The 22,761-nt window shown below is 37.8% G+C and overlaps 1 protein-coding gene across 5 annotated transcripts in view; it reads right to left on the reverse strand.

The window, feature by feature from the left end:
* Positions 1-22,761, reverse strand: part of NUMB (NUMB endocytic adaptor protein) — a 134,412-nt gene that overhangs the window by 87,289 nt on the left and 24,362 nt on the right. The window lies entirely within an intron of this gene.

The raw sequence follows: 22,761 nt of genomic DNA on the forward strand, positions 1-22,761 counted from the left end.
AGAGCGGTGTCAAGAAGGAGTGATTCCTGGCACTGGTAGGAAGAAATTTTTTTAAGAGAAAAACAAAAAGAAATAAACATGTTATCAAAGTAGGGTACAACTATTGTTACCACCAAAGAGTGATTGTGTCCCTTTACACCTGGCATTTTACACTAGTCAAAACAAGTGAAACTGTCACACTGCTGTCTTTAGAACCTTAATAAAATAATTTTACAATGAATAATGAGATTTCTCTCAATACCTGCATTTACCAATAATACGTCCATCTGTGATAAGGTTAGGTGTTTCTTTGACGGGGGTGATTTTAGCAATACAATACAATGATCATTTTAAAAAAGGAAAAACAGGAATTATATTATACAAAAATCCTATAGGATAATTTTGTTAAACAGCTCATCAATACTATCACGAGGGCTTCCCTGGTGGTGCAGTGGTTAAGAATCCGCCTGCCAATGCAGGGGACACGGGTTCGATCCCTGGTCCAGGAAGATCCCACATGCCCCAGAGCAACTAAGCCTGTGTGCCACAACTACTGAGCCTGTGCTCTAGAGCCTGAGAGCCACAACTACTGAAGCCTGCACGCCTAGAGCCCGTGCTCCGCCACAAGAGAAGCCACCACAGTGAGAAGCCCACGTGCAGCAACGAAGACAAATGCGGCCAAAAACAAACATATTTTTTTAAAAAATACTATCATCAAGGTGAGTTTTTATGAAGGTTACTAGTCTAAAATATGAATTATATTAATTATTAAAATGATGTATTACATAAAAATAATTATTAAAATGATTGTGTTCATTGTAGCTCAAAGATTTCATAAGGAAAGAACTTCCATCCCCCAAAATATCCCCTTTTAACAAATAATTGCAAAAATGGCCTTCAAATTTTCTTTCTTTCTTTCTTTCTTTTTTTTTTTTTTGCAGTATGCGGGCCTCTCACTGCTGTGGTCCCCCCCGTTGTGGAGCACAGGCTCCGGACGTGCAGGCTCAGCGGCCATGGCTCATGGGCCCAGCCACTCCGCGGCATGTGGGATCTTCCCAGACCGGGGCACCAACCCACATCCCCTGCATCGGCAGGTGCACTCTCAACTACTGCACCACCAGGGAAGCCTCAAATTTTCTTAATAAATTTGTAAAATTATCTGTCTGAAACAAAGGTCATCTAATTTTTACAAAGCACCTTTTTAAAGAAAACTTATTAGTTATATAAGAAATGTTCAGGAAATCCTTAAACTACCTATTTTATAAAAGTTTAAGGAAATGAACATAGGACATGAGGTACTTGAGGTTACTACACCAGGACGGAAATACAAACAAAAAAATCAGGTCCTTTGACTCTGTATCTTAACAATTTGGAGTTTTTCTACCTGATTAGCATTTCCTTCACTACTCTACTTTCTCTAAATGATGAGAATAATTCTTCTGTCCTTTTCATGAGTTCTACAAATCACTGATAAGGTCAAGTCGGTTCAATCACAACGTAAATATTTTAATTTAGGAATTTTTAGGTAAATTTTTTATTTTTTATGTAACTTAGAGAAAATTTGCAAATATCACTAACTATTTACATTTTATCTCATTTGCTTTGTCAGTCTCTTTCTTCCTCACACATTTTTTTCTGAACCACGTGAGAGTGAGTTGCAGACACTGTAGCATTTCGGCCCTCAATATTTTCATGTAGTTTCCTAGGAACACAAACTTTCACTTAGATAACTACAGTATAGCTAACCAAATCAGTATTGTGTCAATGTTAAAATTTCTACTATATAATTACAGCACATATTCAAATGTCATTAACTGCCTTAAAAATGTCCTATAAAGCCATTAAATGTCCTTTAAATGTCCGTTTAAAAATGTCCTCTGATCTCCCCAGTCCAGAATTCAATTCAGGATCATGTACTGCATTTAGTGGTAATGTCTCTTTAGAATCCTACCATCTGGAACAGTTCCTTAGTCTGTCTATGTCTTTTAAGACTGATATTTTTAAAGAACACAGACCATTTATTTTGTAGAATGTTCCTCAATTTAGGTTTGTCTGATGGTCTCTCATGTTTAAAATCAGGCTATGCATTTTTGTAGGAATGTCACAAAGTCATGGTAGGTGCTTCTCACTGCATCATATCAGAAGCTGCAAGAGGCTAGTGGGTTCTATTACCAGTGATGCTAACTTTGATCACTTGGTTAAGGAGTATCTGCCAAGTTTCTCCACTGTGAAATTATTGTTTTTCTCTTTGTAATAAGTAAATATTTTGTTAGGAACTGTCTTGAGACTACGTAAATATATTCCTCATCAAACTTTTACCCCATAGTTTTGGTACCTGCAGAAGATTCTTGTGCGAAAGTACTATTTTAATTGTTCCAAAATGGTCATTTTTTAATTCCAACAGTTCTACGCCTATTAGCCATTTTAATGAATAACTTTCACTTCTCCCCAACTTAGTAATTTATTCATTCACTTACTTATATTTGTATGGTTCTTATTTTTTCAATGGGTTATAATCTATAACCATCATTATTCATTTGGCCAGTGGATGTTTCTCCAAACTGGTTCCTGTTCCTTTTGACTGTCCCCACCATTCTTTGACTATCTCCTTACTTTCTGAAACAACAATATGTTCCAGCCTCCTCTTGTACTTTCCCTGATCCAGTTCCTCCTGGGATCACCCATTTCTCCAAGGATCTGTGGTTTCCTTTAAGTGGAGAATGGTTTTGAAACCAGCATATGGGAGTTAGGTGTGTTCACTGTAACTACTTCTAGGCTTCTTAGCAAACAAAGCTGGAATATACACAAATACACACATCTACGCATATGCATACACATATATATGTATACATACAAATATACACATATGTCTCTAAGAGAAAGATACGTAAGTGTATACATGCATACATGTATGTTTCTGTCTTTATATAAATAAATGTTAAAAACCATGAGTTCATAACCTCTGATTCAAATCCAGCGTAACAGGGTTCATTGGAGTCTTTTCTTCCTTATATCTAAAACTCCCTTCTCCAACAATGAAAAACCTGGCTCCCATTTTCCTCAATACATTCATTCATTTGTTGAGTCCTAAAATAGACAGAAAATAGTTTCAAAATTACCAGTTCACACCATTACAAAAAATAGCCTATAAATTAGGGTTTGGGGCTTCCCTGGTGGCGCAGTGGTTGAGAGTCCAGCTGCTGATGCAGGGGACACGGGTTCATGCCCCGGTCTGGGAGGATCCCGCATGCCGCAGAGCGGCTGGGCCCGTGAGCCATGGCCGCTGAGCCTGCGCGTCCGGAGCCTGCGCATCCGGAGCCTGTGCTCCGCAGCAGGAGAGGAAAAAAAAACAATTAGGGTTTGTTATTTGTTTACAGCTCTTTTTATCTTAAATTTCAAAGTATAGGATGCTCAAAAGTTATTTGGCTTACTTTCTCCCTTCAGTGTGTTTATGTTATGAATTTGAAACACAGGTTTATTTGTTTCTGTTTATATTTTAGGGTTTTATCCCAACTTTATTGATTTCCTTTTATGTTTTTAATATAAAAATATGTTATGTTATTAATTTGAAACACAGGTTTATTAATTTGTGTGTTTATGTTATTAATTTGTTTATATTGTAAATTATTAACTTGAAACACAGGTTTATTTGTTTCTGTTTATATTTTAGGGTTTTATCCCAACTTTATTGATTTTCTTTGCTGATTTTTTGTTTTGTTTTGTTTAGTATCTAAAACATTAGCATGACAATGTTCTCTGATATTCTGCACTGATATCACATGCAATGCTACCAGGGGTTCTCTCTCAACCAGTGATTGTAATACAACTTCATAGTTTAGAAAGTGTATTTCCCACAAGAAATGAGCCTTTCTGTAGCCAATCACATGTATCTACCACTATCCCACTGAGGCCCAGCTGTTTTCTGGGAATTACTGTTTCTAGATATAGAAAGAAGGATAAAATGAAATGGGCAAACCCTACTCCAGCAACAGATATTACTTGTAAAATAGTTTTCATGCTACTTAGAGAGATGCCACAGGGTAGAAGAGGGCAGGACCCAGTGGGTAGAACTCCAGGTCCCTGCCCTGACTTGAATTCAAGATGCTATTGCTTTTCACTGATATAATATATTGAGCTTCAGTCTGAGATTTTGCTCATCCAATTCATTCAGCAAACATTCACTGAGTGTCTATGTTGTCCCAGGCACTGTTGTAGGTGCTTCAGTGAAAAAAGCCTTCATGGGACTTACAATTCTAGTTGTGGGAGAGATAAACTATAAAACTAAGTAAACTGTACATAGTTAGTTAAAAGATGAAAGTTATAGAAAAAATTCAACAAGATAGTTTGCAATATTATACAGCATGTCCAGTTTAGGTCTCACTGAAAAAAGAAAGCTTCCTTTTATACGAATAATTTTTTTAAGTTTGAAAGTCATTAGGAGAGAAGAAGAGCAATCCAATTTTTCAGTTGGTGCTAACCTTATGTCTACAGGCCCAGGGACAGACCATGAGAAAAAAGTCATAAGACATTTTCCTTCCTTCTTTCACTGAATCTTAGCCAAAATCTAGAAATATTTAGGTTGGTTTTTCTCAATCCAGATCCTCTACTTTGTAAGTAATTACATATCTCTCCTAGATTCTGGCAAAGGGCTTTCCATCAATCTCAAACTCAAGATATTAAATTTATTTTATTCTTCAAACAATTTTAGTGGGAAATTGATAGAGGCAATATCAGGGCTGTTAACCACTCTTTTAGACCTTTAATTCTAACCAGATCACACTATCACTCCCCTACATTTACAATCAACAAAAGACTAAGCTAGCTAATCTTTCTCAGTTGTGCTAGACCATACCACTCAAATCCTAAACAACTGAGTTTGTTTGAACCTAAGTGCAGAACTTTATAATAACCACAGGTAACAGTTAATCAGCCCCTACCATGTCCCAGGTATTATTTTAAATGACTTATGTATATTACTTCTTTTATACTTCAAAACAACCCTACGTTGTAAGTACCATTAGTACATCCCTTTTATAGATGAAGAAACTGAGAAATGAAGAGGTTAAACAACCTGCTCAAGGTTACAAAGCTTCTAAGTGATAGAGCTGGAATTAAAAAAACAGGCAGGCAGTTAGTTTGTGCCATTAACTGCACATATTAAACTGATTCTCAAAAAATCTTTACATGATGTGTTCTAGATTCTATCTTGCTAGATTTAACCAATTCAGTCTACAGAGGGAAAAAATATCTGACTTGAATGCTGTCATCCCATATATATGCTATTTTTCAGAGCTTCAACTGAATACTTGATCACCATGCCATGAAAGGGTCCAATGAAACTATTAATAAAAATGTGACCAGGAATAGTAGCAAATCAAATCCAACAATGTATAATAAGAATTATACACCACAACCAAGTGGGATTATTCTCAGGTATGCAAGGCTGATTCAACATTTGAAAATCATTTAATGCAATCCATCACATTAACAGGTTGAAAAGAAAAGTCACATGATCATATCAAGAGATACAGAAAAGGCATTTGACAAAATCTAACACTCATTCATGATAAAAATTCTCAGCAAGCTAGGAGTAGAGAGGAATTTCCTCAACTTAATAAAGAACACCTACAAAAACCTACAGCTGACATTTTACTTAATCATGAGAAACTAGAAGGCTTCCTGAAAAGATCAAGAACAAGGCAAAGGGACTTCCCCGATGGTCCAACAGTTAAGACTCCACGCTCTCAATTCAAGGGGCCTGGGTTCGATCCCTGGTCAGGCAACTAGATCCTGCATGCCACCACTAAAAGATTCCACATGCCGCAACTAAAAATCCGCAGGCCGCAACTAAAGATTCAGCATGCCGCAATTGAAGATCCCATGTGCCCTCATGCTGCAACTGAAGGCCCAGGGCAGCTAAATATATAAATTATTTTTTTTAAAAAAGGAACAAGGCAAAGATGTCTCCTCTTACCACTCCTTTGTAACATCATATAACTCCTAGTTAACTTCATTAACTAGGAAATGCTAGTTAATAGAATAAGACAAGAGAAGGAGATAAAAGGTATACAGAATTCAGGAAGGACAAAGTAAAACTGTCTTTGTTCACAGATGATATGATCATCTACATAGAAAATCCAAAAGAGTCGGCAAAAAAACTCCTGGAACTAATAAGCAATTAACTATAGCAAGGTTGCAAGATACAAGGTCAATATACAAAAGTCAATCACTTTCTTATAATATACCAGCAATGAACAAGTGAAATTTGAAATTAAAAATTATACATTTACATTAGCACCTAAAAAATTAAATACTTAGGGATAATTTATGGCAAATCTAACAAAATACATACAAGATCTTGAAAACTACAAAATTCTGATGAACAAAGTCAAAGATAAACTAAATAAATGGAGAGATAATCCATGTTCATGGATAGGAAGACTCAATATTGTTGCGGTATCAATTCTTCCCTACTTGATCTATAGATTCAATACAGTTCCAATCAAAATCCCAGCAAGTTGTTTTGCAGACATCAACAAACTCATTCTAAAATTTAAAGCCCCAAATGGACCCACATAAACACTGTTAACTCATCTTTGACAAAAGAGCAAAGGCACTATAATGGAGAAAAGATAGTCTTTTTAATAAATGATACTGGAACAACTGGACAGCTACATGCAAAAAAAATTAATTTAGACACAGACTTTACACCCTTCACAAAAATTAATTCGAAATGCATCAGAAACCTAGATGTAAACTGCTAAACTATAAAACTTGTAGAAGATAACACAGAAAAAAAAATCTAGATAACCTTGGGTATGATAATCACTTTTAAAATAAACCAAAGGCATGATCTGTAAAAGAAATAACTGATGAGCTAGACTTCATTAAAATTAAAAACTTCTGCTCTGCATAAGACACTGTCAAGAGAAGAGAATACAATCCACAGAATGGGAAAAAATATTTCCAAAAGACACATCTGACAAGGGACTGTTACCCAAAATATACAAAGAGGGACTTCCCTGGTGGTCCAGTGGGTAAGACTCCACGCTCCCAATGCAGCGGGCCTGGGTTCAATCCCTGGTTGGGGAACTAGATACCACATGCATGCCACAACTAATAGCTTGCATGCCACAACTAAGAAGACTGCATGCTGCAACTAAGAGCCCACATGCCCCAACTAAAGATCCTGCATGTTGCAACGAAGATCCAGCATGCTGCAAGTAAGACCCTTTGCAGCCAAAATAAATAAAAAAATATTTTAAAGTATATATACAAAGAACTCTTAAAACTAACAATTCAATTTTTAAAATGTGCAAAAGACTTGAACAGATATCTCAACAAGGAAGATATACAGGACTTCCCTGGTGGCACAGTGGTTAAGAATCCACCTGCCAACGCAGGGTACACGGGTTTGAGCCCTGGTCTGGAAAAATCCCACATGTCGTGGAGCAACTAAGCCCATGCACAACTACTGAGCCTGTGCTCTAGAGCCCGCGAGCCACAACTACTGAGCCCGCGCACCACAACTACTGAAGCCCTCGCACCTATAGCCCATGATCGGCAACAAGAGAAGCCACCGCAATGAGAAGCCCATGCACCACAACAAAGAGTAGCCCCCGCTCACTGCAAACAGAGAAAGCCTGCGCGCAGCAACGAAGACCCAACACAGCCAATAAATAAATAAATAAATTTCTAAACAAAAAGGAAGATATACAGATGGCAAATAAGCTCATGAAAAGATGTTCAAAATCATATGCCATTGGGGAACTGCAAATTAAAATGACAATGAAATACCACTACACACCTATTGGAATGACTAAAATCCAGAACACTGACAACACCAAATTCTGGCAAGGATGTGGAACAACAGTTACTTTCATTCATTGTTACTGGGAATGCAAAATGGTACAGCCACTTTGGAAGAGTACGGAAGCTTCTTACAAAACTAAACGTACTGTTACCTTACAATCCAGCAATCCCCTCCTCCCAGGTATTTACCCAAAGGAGCTGAAAACTCCACACAAAAACCTGCACATGGTTGTTTATAAAAGCTTACTTCATAACTGCCAAAACTTGGAAACAACCAAGATGTCCTTTAACAGATGAATGGATAAATAGTAAACTGTGATACATCTAAAGAATAGAATAATATTCAGCACTAAAAAGAAATGAGTTATCAAGCCATGAAAAGACATGGGGAAACCTTAAGTGCATATTACTAAGTGAAAGAAGCCAATCTAAACATACTGTATGATTCCAACTCTACGACATTCTGGAAAAAGCAAAAATATGGAGACACTAAAAAGATTGTCAGTGGTTGCCAGGGACTAGAGGGTTTTGAGGGATAAAGAGGCAGAACACAGAAAATGTCACGACAATGAAACTATTCTATATGATACTCTAATGTTGGATATGTTATATATTTGCCAAAACCCATAGAATGTACAAAACCAAGAGCGAGTCCTAATGTAAACTACAGACTTGAGGTAAGAATGATATGTAATGTAGGTTCATTGATTGTAACAAAGGCACCACTCCAGTGCCAAATGTTACTAGTCGGGGAGGTTGTTTGTATGTGGGGGCAGAGGGAATATATGAACTCCCTGTACTTTCTGCTCAATTTTGCTGTGAATCTAAAACTGCTCTTAAAATAAAGTCTGTTACAAAAAAGAAAAAAGAAAAAAAGACCAGACCCAATTAGGATACTTACAACAGGCCAAAAAGACTTCTCTCCAGGATCAAGTAGGCATGGAACCATGTATGTTTGCCCTTTGTGTACAGCATTTTACCCAGTTATCAACTCACCTACCTGAACTATCAAGAAACCCACATTTTGGGTAGAGGTAGAGAAACAGGTGAAAGGGATGAAGAAATACAAACCTTCAGTTAGAAAATATACAAGCTGCAGGGATATAACATACAGCATAAGGAATATGGTCAGTAATATTATAGGACTTCCCAGGTGGCACAGTGGTTAAGAATCTGCCTGCCAATGCAGAGGACACAGGTTCAATCCCTGGTCCAGGAAGATCCCACATGCCGCAGAGCAACTAAGCCCGTGTGCCACAACTACTGAGCCTGCACTCTAGAGCCCACAAGCCACAACCACTGAGCCCATGTGCCACAACTACTGAAGCCTGCATGCCTAGAGCCCATGCTCCGCAACAAGAGAACCCACCACAATGAGAAGCCCTCGCACCACAACGAAGAGTAGCCCCCGCTCGCCTCAACTAGAGAAAGCCTGCACGTAGCAACGAAGACCCAACACAGACAAAAATAAATTAATCAATTAAATAAAATTTAAAAATATAGTACAGGGCTTCCCTGGTGGCGCAGTGGTTGAGAGTTCGCCTGCCGATGCAGGGGACACGGGTTCATGCCCCAGTCCAGGAAGATCCCACATGCCGCAGAGCGGCTGGGCCCGTGAGCCAAGGCTGCTGAGCCTGCACCTCCGGGGCCTGTGCTCCGCAACGGAAGAGGCCACAACAGTGGGAGGCCCGCGTATCGAAAAAGAAAAAAGAAAAAAAATTACAATAACTTTGTATAGGGACTAGACTTATCGTGGTGATCATTTTATAACGTATGCAAATATCAAATCACTATGTAGTACACCTGAAGCTAATGTAATACTGTTTGTCGACTATATTTCAATTAAAAAAGAAACCCACGTTTCTATATCTTAATCCAAAAACATGTCTCAAAAGAGTAACAGTTCCTCTTCCTATATTAGACAAAAACATCTAAGGGCTGCTTCTTTTTTTTTTTTTTTTTTTTTTTTTTTTCTTGCGTTATGCGGGCCTCTCACTGTTGTGGCCTCTCCCATTTGCGGAGCACAGGCTCCGGACGCGCAGGCCCAGCGGCCACGGCTCACGGGCCCAGCTGCTCCGCGGCATGTGGGATCCTCCCGAAACGGGGCACGAACCCACGTCTCCTGCATCGGCAGGCGGACTCTCAAGCACTGCGCCACCAGGGAAGTAAGGGCTGCTTCTTAATTCTAGAATTATTTTTTAATGCAGTTTGTAAAAATCATTGTAATTTGAACCAGAAAACATACCATATGAATTGGGGACCAATTATAGGACAGATACTCTTCTAGACTGTGGAAATAAGGCAGAGAATTAACCAAAGTCCCTATCCTCCTGGTGGTGTATTCTATTTGGGGAGACGGTGAAAATAATACAGAAACAAATATATGTTACATTATGAAGAAAAATCAAGCATGGTGAGAGCAAAGAAAGTGTTGGGGTTGGAGGGTAGATAGAAAGGGCTCTCTTAAATAAAGTGATAAAGGAAGGCTTTGCTCATTAGGTTATACTTGAGCAGACAATTCTGAAGGTATTGAGTAGAGAAAGGGTAAGCCCAAGTAGAGAGGCGGGAAAGAACATTCCAGGTCAAAGGAACAAGTGCACCAGTCCTGAGGCAGAACTATGTTCCCTGTGCTAGAGAAGAGCAAGGAGATGATGTGGCTGCAGCTCCTACAGTGAAGGGAAGGTAGAAACTGAAGTCAGAAAGGAAGCCATGTGCTTCAAAGGGTTTCACAGGATATTTGGCCTATTTATCAGAAATACAATAAATCTTGGTCTTCTATTCTTAATAAGACAAGCCACTGGAAGGTTCTGAGCAGAGGAATAATGAGATTCATATTTTTAAAGGATCATTTTGGTTACTGTAGGTAAACAGATCATAAAGCTGGAACTAGTCAGGAGGCTATTAAAGCTGGAACTAGTTAGGAGTTTATTAAACTAACTAAACTAGTTAGAAGGTTCTGAGCAAGAGGAATGAGATTCATATTTTTAAAGGATCATTTTGGTTACTGTAGGTAAACAGATCATAAAGCTGGAACTAGTTAGGAGGCTATTAAACTAATCCAGGTGAGAGGTGATAGTTGCTTGGACCACAGTGATAGCAGTGGAGGTAAGACAGGTCAGAGAGATAGGTGGTCCACTTTTTATCTGTGCCCTCAGCTCAAGAAGAGACCACACCTGGAGCAGCAATTGCATGAGAAATCACCAAATGAATAAATTTACAATAATCCACAGTCATTTTCCAGGACGTGTATCTTAAGATATATCTTAAGAATGGAAAAAAAAAAAAAAAAAAAGAATGCAGCTGACAGGATTTTGTTGATGAATTGAATGTACAGAGTGAGAGAAAGTGAAGAATGAAAAATGACCTTAAGGCTGCTGGGCTGAGCAATCGCAAGAATGGAGTTGCCATTTACAGTGATGCAGAAGACAGAAGGTGGAGTAGGCTTAAGAGGGTAAATGAGAAGTTTGGTTGTTAAGCCTGACAAAATGTAGAAGTTTACAAATGAGATAGTTATATATTGTAACTATTGGTATATGTCATGTCCTATAGAGCTTAGTTAGATACCTTGAGAGCAGAGTTCATGGTTCATAGTTGTACAACAGTAAAAAGGCCTACCATTTATTGAGCACATTTAACAATTAGAGCTCATTTAATCCTTCTATTATTGCTTCTATTATTAGTATATAACACATGGGAAAATTCTGGTTCAGAGATATTAAATAATTCTATTCATCCTTCAGAGTGCTGGTCAAATATCACTTCCTCAAAGTAGCTATCCTTGACCACCCCCATCATCTGAACTAAATCTCTATAATAAGCTCATAATACCCTGTACGTCTCCTCTACTGTTTATCACAATATAAATAAATGTGTTCTTGGTATCTCTCCTCCCTACAAGAATATAAGCTGCATAAAGGCAGGATACCCATACGTTAAGTTCACTACAACGATTAACGATTAATATATGCTTTAAATGGTTTATAATGTTGCTTTATTATTTTTTTAAATAAATTTATTTATTTATTCATTTATTCATTTTTGGCTGCGTTGGGTCTTCATTGCTGCACACAGGCTTTCTCTAGTTGCAGCAAGCGGGGGCTATCCTTCATTGCAGTGCGCAGGCTTCTCATTGTGGTGGTTTCTCTTGTTGCAGAGCATGGGCTCTAGAGCACAGGTTTAGTAGTTGTGGTGCACAGGCTTAGTTGCTCTGCGACATGTGGGATCTTCCCAGCCCAGGGCTCGAACCCATGTCCTTTGCACTGGCAGGTGGATTCTTAACCACTGTGCTACCAGGGAAGCCCTGCTTTATTATTATAAATTATTAATATTATTTAATAAATGACTTAATAAGTAGAGACATCCATTACAAATTATTATAGAGTAGATCAGACCAATTCTCTTGGCAAGATAAATTATTAAAAAAATAAATAAATAAAGGCAGCCAGGGTGTAAGAAGTCAAAATACCAGGGGCTTCCCTGGTGGCACGGTGGTTAAGAATCCACCTGCCAGGGCAGGGGACACGGGTTCGAGCCCTGGCCCAGGAAGATCCCACATGCCGTGGAGCAACTAAGCCCATGCACCACAACTCCTGCGCTCTAGAGCTCGGGTGCCACAACTATGCAGCCCGTGTGCCACAACTACTGAAGCCCACGCACCTAGAGCCCATGCTCCACAACAAGAGAAGCCACTGCAATGAGAAGCCCGTGCACCGCAACGAAGAGTAGCCCCAACCAGAGAAAGCCTGTGCACAGCAACAAAGACCCAACGCGGCCAAAACATAAAAAATTAAAAAAACAAAATACCAGCGAAAAAGGAAATGCATAGTTAAGCCTAACATTCTCCACTACTTTTTCCTCTTGAGGCAACTAGCTGCAGACTAGAGCTTTTAGTAGTCTTACAGGCCTGCAGAGACAGAAATCAGAGTTCAGGGCTTATCAAGACAAGCAGGATTTGAGGGGCTAAGATTTCAGAGAGAAGGCAACCATAGAAAAGTGAGTCTGGACATCCTGTACTGTTTTTGCCCTCAGGCTATTTACTGAATTCTAACCTGTGTGGGGCCAAGAGGCCAAAAACCAAGCAAAGTTCCCATTTTAAAGCAAAATGGTAAGTAGAATTTTTGGTAGTCTCACAATGCCAGGAAAGAAAAATTACAGTTCAGGGCCTGCCAAGATGGAGAGGCCCTGGCAAACACCACAGGATTCTATTTGATACCTCTGAAGGACAGTGCTCTTAGACTAAGCGGAAACTGGATTTAAACCAGCCCTTAAGAGGCTTAAAACAAAGCCTCAAGTCATCTCAAGCCTGTATTGAATCAGGGTCATCTGCTCCTGCTTCTAACTACCACCAGAAGAAAATTAGATCCTCCCTAGAGAACAATATCACCATCAAGAGCCTCTATAATTTCTCATACATAATGTTTGACATTCATTTTTTAAATTACCAGGAATCCTAGGAGACAAGATCAGATGACTGAAAGCCAAGAGAAAAAGCAGACAATAGAAAAAGACCAAAAGGGGATCCAGATATTATAATTATTAGACACACACTTTAAAATACCTGTGATTAATATGTTCAGGAAAACAGATGACAAGATGAGAATTTCACCAAAGAAGTAGAATCTACAAAAACAAATGAAAAATAATTAAATTAAAATTCTAGAACTAAGAAAAAACAGATTCTTGTAACAGCAGATTGCACACTAAATGAAATAGAAAATAGGTCAACAGAAAAGATGAAGAACAGGGGAAAAAAAAAGATGGAAAATACAGAAAGAAGGAAGGAAGGGAGGGAGGAAGGAAGGAAAAGAGAAGGGAAGGGAAGGGAGGGAAGAATGGAGGAAGGGAGGGAGGGAGGGAGAGAAGGAGGAAGAAAGGGAGGAAGGAAGGAAGGAAGGAAGGAAGGAAGGAAGAAAATACCGAACAGCACATGAGAGATATATGGGATGCAGAAAAAGATCTACCACACATCTAAAACCCCAGAAGAAAGTGAGTGCAAGAGTGGGGCAGAAGCAATATCAGAAGAAATACTCCAAACCTGACAAAAGACATCAAGCTACAGATTCAAGAGCATCTATGGAACTCAAGCACCTTAAATACAAAGAAAACTGCCTAAAAGGCCTTACTGAAAACATGAAAACCAAAGACATTACCTCTCTAACAAAAACAATGGAGTCAGAAGGCAATGGGATGATATACTTAAAATGCTGAAAGAAAATAACTACCAACCTGGAATTCTATGCCCAATGAAAATATCCTTTAAAAGTGAAAACAAAATAAAAAGTGCTTTCAGACAAAAAGAGAATATTCACTACCAGTAGACTCACACTAAAAGAAAAAAATTATCTAGTGAAGTCAGTCAGACAAAGACAAATATTATATGTTATCACTTATATGTGGAATCTAAAAAATAATACAAATCAATCTATATACAAAACAGAAACAAACTCACAGACATAGAAAACAAACATGGTTTCCACAAGGGAAAGGGAAGAGGGGGATAAATTAGGAGTATGGAATTAACAGATACAAATTACGTAAAACAGATAAGTAACTATAGCACAAGGAACTATATTCAGTATCTTGTAATAACCTATAATGGAAAAGAATCTGAAAAAATATATATACATATAACTGAATCACTGTGCTGTATACCTGAAACTAATACAATATTGTAAATCAACTATACTTCATTTAAAAATTTAAAAAGAAATTATCTGTGAAGAAAGAAATACTCTCAGATGAAAGCATGATAACACAGGAAAGACTCAAGAACACCAGAAAGAGAAAACATGAGTAAAATTAAATAACTATGAATTATTTAAAACAATAATAAAATAAAAACAAAGCAAAAAAAAAAAAACCCAACACAAACAAATAAACAAAACCCAAAATGGGAACGATAAATGGAACGAAAGAGCTGTAAGGTACCTGTAGTGTCCAGAAAATAATAGCAGTAGACTGTGTACAAAAATGGCCACAATAATTCCTCCCATTCCTTATGCACACTCCTTTACAATGTGACTTTGCTACTCTTCCTATTAAGAGGTGGAATTCATTTTCTCTACCTCTTGAATTTGGGCTTGGACATACGACTTGCTTTGGCCAATGGGACATTAGAAAATGTCATGCAGCAGAGACTTTAAAAGTGCTTCCACATTTCAATCTCTCTGCTACTCTTAGAACTTTGAGTCATCAGGTGAATGAATGTGCCTGCTGGAAAGAACACATGGAAAACAAACTCCCCACACCCTTACCCTGGCCAAAAGTTTGCCAACCAACACACATATAAGTGAGGCTATTCTATACCATTTGGCCCTAGCCAAACCACCACCAGACTGCAGAGACCAATATACCCCAAACTGACAATCCACAGAACCATGAGGTATTAAATGCTTTATTTTAAGCTACTAAGCCTTTTAAGTAAAAACTAACTGATACAGCGCTAATATGTGTAAGTAGTCAGTGGTTCTCAAACAAGGTTGATTTTGCTCCCAGGGGACATGTGGCAATGTCTGGAGACATTTTTGATTGTCACAACTGGGTGAGTGCTACTGGCATCTAGTAAGTAAAGACTGGGGATGCTGATAAACATCGTATAAGGTCTCCACAACAAAAAATTATCCTCCCCAAAATGTCAACAGTGCCCAGGTTGGGAAATAAAAATTAAAGAATGACAGAATGAGGCAGACTTTAGAACAATCCTATCCAACAGAACTTTCTACAATGATGAAAATGTTTTATATCTGTACTACCCAATACGGTAGCCACTAGCCACATTTGGCTAGTAAGCACTTGAAATGTGGCTACTTTGGTGGAGGAATTACTTTTAAATTTTATTCAGTTTTAATTAATTTAAACTTAAATAGCCACATATGGCTAGTGGCTTCTGTACTGAATAGCACAGCTCTAAAACTTAAAGCTAGTGATACTGAGAGTAGTGAAAATTTGGTTGGATAACAGTGGAAACGGGTTTGATAAAGTTAAGGCCCATAGTCACTTGCTACAAATAAATATCCCAAACATTCTTCTCTGTTTCAATATCTATCAATTCTGAAATGTACTACACTGATAAAACTATAACTGAAAGTTTTTAATAAATTTACCATATCCTGCAAAAAACCCCAATTATTCAGGAAATGCTGACTGACAACCTTAACCAGAGGGCTTTTCTAGATTATTAGCATGAAAGCCCTAGGAACTTCCTAGGGCTTTTTTTTTCCCCCCCGCAAAGTTTAAAGTGATCCAAGAAGAACTGCTGCACTTTAGAGGCCTTCAAATTGTACCAAATGAATAGCTTTTTTAAAAAATTAATTTTTATTGGCATATAGTTGCTTTACAATGTTGTGTTAGTTTCTACTGTACAGCAAAGTGAATCAGTTATACGTATACATATATCCCCTCTTTTTTTAGATTTCCTTCCCATTCAGGTCACCACAGAGCACTGAGTAGTTTCCTGTGCTGTACAGTGAATAGCCTTTAATCAAATCATTTCAGGTAATTAAATATTCATTTACTCCCCTGCAGCAGTTCACTCTCCTTTCTTATCCTCTTCTCTACTCCACCCTATCCACCACAAGAGAAGGATGAAGTTAATCCAATGCTGGTACATTTCCAAAGATTTTTTTTTTTTAACTTGTCAGCATTAAGTAGGTCAGTTCTCTGCTATTGGGTGTTTTGGCAATAGGTTTTCTTACTAGAATACAGTGGCTACTCAGCCTGGTAAGCACATAACACAAAGAAAAAAAAGACTCTGAATAACTCTCCTAAGGGAAGAACAGGCTGCCTAATCTCTAGAAGAAAATCCCTGAGTCTTAATTGAATACTACCAGGAAATTCTGACAGCAAAACAAAACAAAACAAAACAGAAGTAAAGAAAGTTCCAATTCAAAATTTGTTCTATATAGTGAAGTCTAAAGATTCTAAACGCCCTCAGTGCCTAGCAACCCACAGAGATTTTGTTGAGAGTCATATGTTATCAGCCCAATTATAATTACTGAGATTATAAATCAAAGGAAAGGTAATAAAGTATACTCAATCTATCAGATGTTTTGTTAAGCAGCGTAAGAAAAAAAAACTTTATCACTAAAATGAAAATTATGGAAAACTTCTCCCTTGTAAGATATAACTTCCTTGTGAGGACTTTTTTTTTAAGTGAGAAATGACTTAAAACTTTTAATGATTGTATTACATCAGAAAGCAAATTTTGTAGAAGTTTATTAGAATAAATGATTTATACATAATTAAGCTATCATTATTTCTTTTAAAAATCATTATTGTCTATTGTGGCTCTGAGAACTCATTTTTAATCATTTGTCAATCAAATATTAAAGAAGAAAACTGACGGGTACACATTCAACTAGTTAATTTATTTCATATCAGACCAAAAGTTCCTGCAGGGGCAAGATTAATATTCCCTATTAAGAACAGTGGTTCAGGGAGTTCCCCAGTGGCCTAGTGGTTAGGATTCCAGGCTTTCACTGCTGTGGCCTGGGTTCAATCCCTGGTCAAGGAACTAAGATCCCACAAACCACATGGCCAAAAAAAAAGAACAGTGGTTCAAATGAAAGAAAGGTCAAAACAACTATATTTACTGAATTTGTTTTCCAGAAAGTTTCAAGAATTTTGACAAATTCGAAGAAAAGAATGGAAATACTGCAAACCATATCACTTTTTTTTTTTTTTCCGGTACGCGGGCCTCTCCCGTTGCGGAGCACAGGCTCCGGACGCGCAGGCTCAGCGGCCATGGCTCACAGGCTCAGCCGCTCCGCGGCATGTGGGATCCTCCACGACTGGGGCACGAACCCGTGTCCCGTGCATCCGCAGGTGGACTCTCAACCACTGTGCCACCAGGGAAAGCCCCCATATCACTTTTTTTAAAAAAAATTTATTTATTTATTTGGCTGCACCACATCTTAGATGCAGCATGCAGGATCTAGTTCCCTGACCAGGGATCGAACCTGGGCCCCCTGCAATGGGAGTACGGAGTCTTAACCACTGGACCACCAGAAAGTCCCCAGATCACTTATTAATGTGACTACAAAACACACTTAATAAATTACATGAAAAAATAATGCACTGTGTTCAATATTCATATTGCTATAAAATATGTTGACATTCACTTTACCATATTTCACTCACTGTTAGAAGCAAAATATTTAGAAATATAGAACATTCCAGATATAAATTCCAGAAAAAAGTCAGAAATTCACTCACATTCATTTTTACTTAAGAACTGAAATAAATGCACTGCTAGACTTTTTCTTTTCTTAAAGAAAAGGAGTTTCAGCCAAGAAGCTACCCATTCTCTTTTCCATTGTCAGATGTTAAAAGTAGATAAAATCAAATTTAAATAAGTAAAATTTTAAAATCTGAATGTCAAAATATACAACAGCTATCCAGAAAAAAATTCCCAATACTTATAAATTCTGGCTCCTAATTTAACAAAAGTCTTTAAAATAAAGTACTTCCAGCTTATTGCCTATGTGGGCCAAGAAGAGTCACAAGTTCTTACTGGGATCTTTTACCCTGCTTTACCAGCTTGGCACCATTAGTAGCAACTTTCACAGCAAGTCTTCGTACATTTTAAAGTTGTGTTTCAGAATGAAATACCGTGCCAGAGGCAAGGAAAGAAGAATGATCTAACCATTCACAACAGGGATTAAAGGTAGGTACTCACAGGTATAGCCACATATGATATGTTCTGCAGCAGGAAAGGCATAGTTTTTTTCTGTGTCTTTTTAAACTGTTCTCTTTTTTAAAGTATAAATAACATTAAAGTACTTTATTGTTGAAGATAATGCAGGTGAACTGAGTTCCAGGATGTATAAATGGCTACAAACAGCTAAAAAAAAAGTAAGATCTTTAATACAGCTACTTTTCTCTATATAGAAAAAGAACCTAAAATGAAGTTGATGTAGACTTCAGGTGGGAATGGAAACTAGTATAGCCTTTTTAGAATACAATTTGGCAATATGCATCCAAAGACTTTTAAACGAAAATGTATCTAGGAATTTATCATATAGAAATCATCAGATCAATCAGATAATTTACAGTACATCTGTATACTTCTACAGTGCTTCTCAAACTTCAGCATGCATCAGAATCACCTAAAGAGCTTGTAAGACCATAGACTGCTGGGGCCCCAACAGAAGAGTTTCTGATTCTGTTAAGTCTGGGTAGAGGCCAAGAATTTGCATTTCTAACAAATTCCCAGTTAACACAGATACTGCTGGTCTAAGGACCACACTGAGAGCCACTGAGCTACAGAATGGACTTCTATGAAGCCACTGAAAATGAAGTAGATCTATTTTGATATAATGTATATATGCAGTAGTGTGCTGATAAACTGGTTCTGGATTCTGGACGGAACTCAGCAGGGAAGGTGAAGCCCTGATTTGTAGCATTTGCCAATTTCTTTAGCGTAACTACTCCCACCATAGCTAATATCAAGTTACCAATGATATGGATTTGCATAATTCTTTAATTACTGGCTCTGGTGAGTCAATGATTTAGAAAAATATCAAAAAAGATATAAGGTAAGGGACTTCCCTGGTGGCGCAGTGGTTAAGACTCCATGCTCCCAATGCAGGGGGCCCAGGCTCAATCCCTGCTCAGGGAACTAGACCCCACATGCATGTCGCAACTAAGAGTTTGCATGCCCCAACTAAGGAGCCCAAGTGCTGCAACTAAGGAGCTTGTGAGCTGCAACTAAGGAACCCGCCTGCAGCAACTAAGACCCAGTGGAACCAAATAAATAAAGAAAGAAATATTTTAAAATAAATGCATAGACACTATATGTCAAAAAAAATGATATAAGGTAAAATGGTAACAGTTATCTTTGAGTAGAAGGGTTACAGGAATTTTATTTTCTTTATGACTTTCTATATTTTCTTGATTGTTTTGCAATGAACATTCTTACTTTTATAATAAAAAGCTATTAACATTTTGAAAAATAAAATGAAATTATCAATTTAGATTAGAGGTTTTTTTTTTTTTTTTTTTTCAATACGCGGGCCTCTCACTGTTGTGGCCTCTCCCGTTGAGGAGCACAGGCTCCGGTTGTGCAGGCTCAGCAGCCATGGCTCATGGGCCCAGCCACTCCGCGGCATGAGGGATCTTCCCAGACCGGGGCACGAACCCGTGTCCCCTGCATCGGCAGGCGGACTCTCAACCACCGTGCCACCAGGGAAGCCCTAGAGTTTTTTATAGTTGAAATTTAGCAGCCCTCTATCAGAGGAGACAGTGATATTTATTAAATGCAGGTCTAAGTCTACTCTTGAGCTATCCTTCTCTGCTAACCTGGGCTTGCCAAAGTGGGAAAAAAAAGAGAGAAACATCAGGCCCAATGGGGAAATCTTTGAACTCTAGCCCTGGAACATCAAGGGCTAGATGTCATCTTTATAAAATGAAGCGTTAACAGCTGCCCTAGAATCCAAGCAGAAAACAGACTGAGCCTGCAACTTGCTATAAACCCAGTTTCACAAAGGGAGCAAAAGCATGATACCTCTAGCCCTGCCTCATCAAAATGCAGGCTTGATTAATAGTTCACCAAGGTACTGATAATGAGAGGAAAAAACGTAAAAAGCATAAACGTGCCATAGTAGATTAAATAACTTAAAGCCAGAAAACAGAATGATATGCACCTATTACATGGTGATGTAAAAAAGTTTCCAACAACAGGGGAAAATGGTCATAAATTATTGTGAAGTGAAAAGTATAAGTTATGAAATTGTGTATATGATCTTATGAATAATCAAAAATACATATTTGTGTATGTGTATATGAATTTGTACACGCATGAATATTTAAAGACCAGAAAGATACAGCCATATTAATAGCAATTACCTCTGGACTGGAGTATTAGAGATGACCTTTTTGTATCTGCCTATTTGTATTTTCAAAAATACCTACAACTACCGAGTATTGTTTGGGTAACTTTTTTAGTCAATATGCAGGGGAGACACAAATGATATCAAAGTAAATAAAGAGCTACCCAACCTCACTCTCAATCACAGAAATGTAAATTAAAACAAAATACTACTTTATTCCCATCAGACTGACAAGACTAAACAGATGGATAAGACCAAATGCTGGTGAGGATTTAAGGAAATGGGAACCCTAATACACTGATGGTGGGAGCATAAACTGGGAAACCATTCTGGAAAACGATCTAGCAGTATTTAGTGAAATTAAGTATGTGTATAGACCACAAGTCAGGAATTCCTTTCTTCAGTATGTACTACAGAGAAACCTTTGCACAAGCCGATAGGGGATATGTATAAGGAAATTCATAGCAGTACTATTGTATCAGTAATTTTTAAACCACACCTAGAAATCCATTATCAGAGAAATACATAAGTAAAATGTAGAAATGCATATAAAATGCAATATTATACAATAGTCAGTAGGTATAAACTAGATTTATACATGTTTAAGTCTTAAAACAGTGTTGAGCAAAAAGGAATGAAATTCCCAGCACAAAATCATTGTACCAAGGTCCCAAAATTCAAGCCAGTTTCATCTTGCATAACCAAAATCTCACCTTTCACAACTAAATTTAAAATTCATTTGGTTTCCTGTTTCCCATAGTACCCAGTAAGATGTTATTATGTAATTATAAAGCACCTATGTGTTGAACATCATACTGAAATAAAATGAATGCATTTCTAAAGTAAAATGAATGCAATCATATAATTGTGACAGATGCTGTTTACTGGCTACCCAAAAAGCCACTCCCAAATCCTTCCTCCCTCCTTGCCTCTCTATAGAGGCCAAAAGGCTAACTACAGTTAGAGGTGTGCATATAACCCAATTTAGGCCCATGAGACATTAGAAGCACTTCTGAGCAAGTCACTTCTAGGAAAGCTTTTGCTTGGCCTGGATCTTTTGCCTTCCTCCTTAATTGTGCGTGGAAGGCTAGAGCTACAGTAGTTATCTTAGGACCATGAAGGCCAAGCAAATCACAAAGATATGGGCCCCAACATTGTTGAGTCACTGAAGCAACATGAGCAACTGCCTACTTCCAGACTTCGGTAAGAAAAACAAACTTCTCTTTGTTTAAGCCTTGTAGTCAGATTTTTAATTACTTACAGTTTATACAATCCTTATATATCACCGTATCAGAAACTCTACAACTTTAACTGTAAGTAATAAATTAGCCTGACAAAGTTCTAACCTCCTGATAAGGACTATTCTAATGAGTATCTGCTCACAGACCTGTAGGAAGTCTGAGCTGAGGGAAGAATGATAGAGAACAAGAATACAGAATCAGGAAGCTCTCTAGGCTCTGAATTGCACACATTGTAAGAGCCCAGACTCTCAAAATAACCACCAAGAGCATATCATCAGGAGAGCCATCTCCTTGAACAATAACTTAAGCCTTCAAGAGTCAAAATTAAAGCCCTGGAACATTAAGACTACTGTCCAAAAAAAACTCATACTGTTAATATTCTTAGGTATAATAATGGTATTGGATAATGGTACTATTCTTTCAACATTCTTATACATTTGAAGGTTTCATAATAAAAAGTTGGTGTTAATGTTAATTTCCTGGTTTGGATATTGTGCTATAGTAGCTATGTAAGATGTAACCACTGGAGGAAACTGGGTAAAGAGCACACAGAACCTCTCTGTCCTCTTTTTACAACTTCCTATGAATTTAAAATTATATCAAAATAAAATGTTAAAACAAAACACTGGGAAGACTTCCAGTTTAGTAATAAACACACACCTCTCTTTATCTCCCACTGAACTAAACTATAAAACCTGGACAGAACGCATGAAGAACTATTTGAATACTCTGAAATGTAAATATTACAGGTAGATCTGGGAAGAGCACCAGAATTAAAAGTATCACCTAACTTGCTGTGAGTTTACCATTTTTCCCCTCTAGTATCCCCCAGCCTGCACTCAACACAACCCAAAACCCAGAAGTGAGCACTACCTGTGCAGGCAGCGAGATACATGAGAAAC

This window comes from Lipotes vexillifer, unplaced genomic scaffold, assembly GCF_000442215.2.
Source record: "Lipotes vexillifer unplaced genomic scaffold, Lipotes_vexillifer_v1.1 scaffold39, whole genome shotgun sequence".
In the NCBI taxonomy this organism is placed as follows: domain Eukaryota; kingdom Metazoa; phylum Chordata; class Mammalia; order Artiodactyla; family Lipotidae; genus Lipotes; species Lipotes vexillifer.